This window comes from Tupaia chinensis, unplaced genomic scaffold, assembly GCF_000334495.1.
Source record: "Tupaia chinensis unplaced genomic scaffold, TupChi_1.0 Scaffold143976_1, whole genome shotgun sequence".
Lineage (NCBI taxonomy): Eukaryota > Metazoa > Chordata > Mammalia > Scandentia > Tupaiidae > Tupaia > Tupaia belangeri.
Genome location: NW_006203827.1, coordinates 434,219 through 439,592, shown reverse-complemented (window position 1 = coordinate 439,592; position 5,374 = coordinate 434,219). Strand labels below are relative to the sequence as shown.

At 36.5% G+C, this 5,374-nt stretch overlaps 1 pseudogene; it reads right to left on the bottom strand.

Annotated features, from left to right (window-relative positions):
• Positions 1-4,053: 4,053 nt before the first annotated feature.
• Positions 4,054-4,616, bottom strand: LOC102472534 (40S ribosomal protein S6 pseudogene; annotated as a pseudogene).
• Positions 4,617-5,374: the final 758 nt, after the last annotated feature.

Sequence of the window (5,374 nt, the reverse complement as noted above, 5' to 3'; positions counted from 1 at the left end):
GTATTATGTCAAATGCTTTTTCTACATCAATTGAAATGATCATATGGTTTTTATCTTTTTCTTAATATGGTGTATTATATTATGGTTTTGTGTATGCTGAACCACACTTATATCCCTGGAACAAAGCCTACCTTGTCATAATGAATAATCTTTTTTATATGCTGTTGGATACGGTTTGCAAGGATGTTGTTGATAATTTTTGCATCTATATTCATCAGAGATATAGGTCTATAGTTTTCCTTTTTTGTCGTATCCTTATCTGTCTTGGGAATGAGGGTGTTGGAATCTTAATAGAATGAATTTAGAAGAGTTTCGTCCTTTTGCATCTCTAGAAATAGTTTGAATAGAATGGGGGTTGCCTCTTCTTTAAAAGTTTTGTAAAATTTAGAATTGAAGCCATTAGGACCTGGACTTTTCTTTGTTGGGAGGTTATGTATTACTGATTCAATATCATTGCTTGTTATTGGTACATTCAGGTTTTCTGTGTTCTCCTGAATCAATCTGGGTAGATTATATATGTCCAGGAATTTGTCCATCTCATCCAGGTTTTCTTGTTTGTTGGTGTATACTCATAGTATCCTCTAATGATATTTTGTGTTCCTGTTATATCTATTATAATATTGCCTGTTTCATTGTGATTTTGATTCATCTGGTTCCTTTCTCTATTCTTCTTAATGAGTCGAGCAAATGGTTTATCAACATATTTTTATCTTTTCAAAGAATCATCTTTTGCTTTCATTTATTTTCTGTATAGTTCATTTATTTTTCTATTTCATTTATTTCTGCTTGAATTTTTATTATTTCTTTTCTGCTTGCATTTTGGAATTTTGTTGTTGTTGCTGCTGTTCCAACTCCCTGAAGCACAATGTTATGTTAGTTGTCCATTTGCCAACTTTCCATATTTTTCTTGTGTGCATGAACTTCCCTCTATGACTGCTTTTGTGATGTCCCATAGATTTTGGAAACTTGTGGACTCATTATCATTAGCTTCCAAGAATCTTTTGATTTCTGTCTTAATTTCTTCAGTAGTTGTGAAGTCATTCAGGAGTAAGTTATTTAGTTTCCATGTATTTTTGTATTTTTGAGGGTTTCTCCTGAAATTAATGTCAAGTTTAATTCCATCATGGTTGGAGAAGCTGCTGGATATAGATTCTACGCCTTTGAATTTGTAAAGGATTGTTTTGTGCCCTATCATGTGGTCAATCTTCAAAAAGGTTCCATGAGGAGATGAGAAAAACGTGTATCTCATGGTTTTTAGGTGGAAGAATTTATAGATGTTTATTAAGTCCATTTGATTTATGGTACCATTTAGACCCTGTATCTCTTTGCTTATTTTTTGTCTAGATGATCTGTCTAAAGGACATAGTGGGGGATGCTGAGGTCCCCAACAATTAGTGTGTAGCAGTCTATCTCTCCTTTAGATATAACAGTCTTTCCTTCACATATTTGGGTACTCCTGGACTAGGTGCATAAATATTTATAAGCATTATATCTTCTTGATGTATTATCCCTTTTGATATTATACAATGCCTTTCTTTGTCTCCTCATACAATTTTTGTTTTAAAGCCTATTTTGTTGGAAATTAGTATCATGACTCTAGATCTTTTTTGGTTCCTATTTGCATGGAATACCTTTTCCAGCCCTTCACTTTTAGTCTATGTAGGTCTTTATCCATAACATGCATTTCTTGAAGGCAACAGATAGGTTTCTATTTTTTTATCCATTCAACCAGTCTGTGTCTCTTGATTGGGGAATTTAATCCATTAACATTCATGTTATTGATATTTCTAAACTTGTCCCTACCTTTAAGTTGGTCATTGTCTTGGTTGTCTTTTATTCTCTTATTTCTAGTCTATTAATTCTTTAGTTTTTCTGGAACCAGGCTCTCTTCAGAGGTTCTTGAAGAGCTGGTGTGGTGTTGGCAAATTCTTTCAGGTTTTGTTTTTCTGAGAATTTAACCTTTTTTCCTATATGAAGGATAATCTTGCTACATATATTAATCTTGGTTGAAATTGTTTCTCTTTTAACACCTTCGATATGTCTTCCCATTCTTTCCTTGCTTGCATTTTTTTCCGTTGAAAGGTCCAGTGTTAGCCTGATGGGATGTCCTTTGTAAGTCACTTGTTGTTTCTCTCTTGCCAATTTTAGTATCTTATCTTTGTCTGTAGTGTTGGTCAGTCTAGCTAAGATGTGCCATGGAGAGGATCTTCTTAGGTTGATTCTATTTCAGGTCCTTTGTATTTCTTGGATCTGGATATTTGACTTCTTCTCTAGACTTGGAAAAATTCTTTTTCCAGGATTTCGTGGAGTAGATTTTCAATGCCCTTATTAGTTTCTTCACCTTCTGGGATATTGATTACTCAGATGTTCGGATATTTGGCCATTTAATGAGATCTAGTATTTCTCATATATTATCCTCTTTTCTCTCTATCTTTTTGGTGTGTGTATTTCCCTAGGTCAGAGATTTTGTCTTCTTTTTTCTTTTTCTTTTTTTTGGAGAGGTTTTCACTGTAGGATGCATGCGTTCGCCAGAAAGACAGGGAGAGGCAGAGAAATAGAAAGGGAGAAATCATCCCCCAGGGGCATGGTCACACCGCAATCCCTTCTCCTCCATTCTCCTCTTGGGATCTTGGGCATGCACGCACATGCTCCCAGCGTGAGTTTAAGTCACCGGGTCCAGGACTTGAACCACGGTCGACTACATGAGAGTCCAGCAACATAGCCGTTATTACACTAATTGCTGGTCCCGAGATTTGGTCTTCTACATTTGAGATTCGATCTTTAGCATGGTCTAATCACTTTTAATACTTCCAAGAGAGGTTTTTTTTTCCTCTATTACAGTCTTCATCTCTAATAATTTCATTTGATTCTTTCTAATGGTGTCCATTTCTTCTTTCAAATTGTGGAAGGACTTCCTCATCTTCTGGAGATTTTTTTGTCTGTTTACTGTTCGAACTCATAGAGTTTTGGTGTTTTTTGTTTGTTGGTTTGTTTTGGTTTTTGGAGAGGTTTTTGTTATAAAACACGTGTGCTCACCAGAAAGACAAAGAGAGACAGAGAAACAGGAAGTGAGAAATCATCCCCTAGGGGGTATGGCCACAACGCAGCAATTCTTTTCTTCCATTCTCCTCTCAGGATCTTGGGCATGGACGCACACACATGCTCGGCATGAGTTTAAGTCACTGGGTCTGGGACTCGAGCCGCAGTTGGCTACATAGGAGTCCAGCAACATAGCCATTACACCAACTGCTCGTCCTCCAACTCATAGAGTTTTTCACCATGAATGTTCTGAATTCTTTTTCCGATATCTTGGTAATTTCTGTTTTTTGAAGAGATGGAGGAGAGTTATTGTGCTCTTTTAATGGAGACATATTTCCTGGTTTCTTCATACTTGAGAATCTTCTGTGACTCGTCATCATTTGGTGATGTATTGACTTTTGGATCACTCTTTGGAGAATGTTTCTGCAACTGGGAACTAGTTTACTTCCCTTTTGATGTGAATTGCTTCTGTGCCAAAGTCTCTCTTCTGCTGTGGTTAGTCATGTAGTACACATGGAAGGGGGTTTCTATTTAGGTTTCTAAAGAGCTGTTTCTCCTTTTTTTGCTGGATCAGTGCCTGGGTCAGGATTCCTGAGAGCCTCGTGATGCTAAGGTGTTTGAAAACTCTAATTCTAGACCTGTCCTGTCCCTCTCGGGGGTGGAAGATGAGCTGAAAATGACAATGTAAAAGAAAAGGAAAAGAAAAGGGAAAAAGAGAAAAATAAAAATTATGCACCACACAAGTGTGGCGTGTGACTTTGTGAGGGGGCTGCAGATGGAGATGGATTCTGCTTGAGAGCTGAGAGATGCTCTGACCTTTCTGGCTGAGATAAAGGGTGGCTATGGGGTTGGGAGCTGGGGTTCAGTGTCATCCCTGCCTCAGGTTCCGTGATTGGCTTAGAAGGCTGCAGATAGAGATGGACTCTCCCTTATTTTTCTTAGTACATTGTTTCTTTTCTTTTTTTTATTTTTTTTGTATATACTTTCAATCATATTGTTTGACTTACAATGAGATCATTTCGATATGTGCACATGACGTTTGTGTTGCAGGACTCGTGGGGTCACAAGATGCTGAATCTTAGGTACTTTGATCATAAGTTTCTTACCTTCTTTATTTGAGAGCTTTCTTACAATATATTGGCAGACAACATCTTCTTTAAAGAGATTGAAAAGTTTGGATTCTGCTAGCTCTTTTAGACCCTAGGTGACAGGCTCTACAGCACCAATCAGTCTGGAATCTCTTTTTTCTTTTTCAATAACCAAGTTGATAACGCTCAGATTAGCATCCACAGTGCAACTCCAAACAGATTTGTGCTTTTTTTTCTCCAGTTTTCCTTGGTCTGTAATGCCTTACTCAGTAGAAGGTTGACACAGCCATGGATCAAGACACCCTGGAAACCTTGTTTGTCATTTCCACCACTGATTTGGATTACATAACCCTTCCGTTCTTCACCCAAAGCATCAGTAGCAACTTCTGTGGCCATATGCTTCTCATAAAAAGTACAATGTTTGTGTTCATCGTCCACTTCAGTGAATTTCTGGCAGCCTGTGGCAGGGAAGGAGATATTCAGCTTCATCTTGAAGCCGCTGATCTTCTCCGAAGTGCCACAAAAAAGAGATCCAACTTCCAATTAGTTCCAAAAAATGATATTTGTAGCATATCATTTACAGTTACATTTAAAACGTGCACATATACAACAATACACCTTTCTTAAAGCATGTAAATATGTGATGACTTTTTAAAATAAATTTTATTATTTTTAATACATTCAATCACTGCATATCATTACAACATGCAAAATAATACACCTTTTAAATGGACACATACAAAGTTAATATATTTACCACATTAGAATGGTTACCTATAAAGAGTATAGAAATAAACAAAAATATGAGTAATGGCAAGAAAGAAGCATTGCTTAGATCAGTAATGAATTGAGGAATAGGATAATATAAACTCTCTGCACCTGAGACCAATAAAATAAATAAAATGCTAGTCCAGCCTGTGCAAATGGAGGTGACTATATTATTAGGGAATAAGAATAACAGTGCTATTTAGTAAAATTTTCTATTATAATGAATATGTTCTGTATCTGCTCTATCCATTGTGGTGCCTAACCACATTTGATTATTGCACTATGACTAATATGGTTGAGGAACTGAAGTTTTAATCCTGTTTAATTTTAAATTATATTGAAATAGAAATTGCTACGAGTGACTGCTGTATTGGAGCGTGAAGATTAAATGTTGCAAGTGAACCCAGATAATGGCACAGAAAAGGTAAATAGATGCTGTAGTTGCAGAAAACAGCTATTCTAACACTTGCCCCTACTGA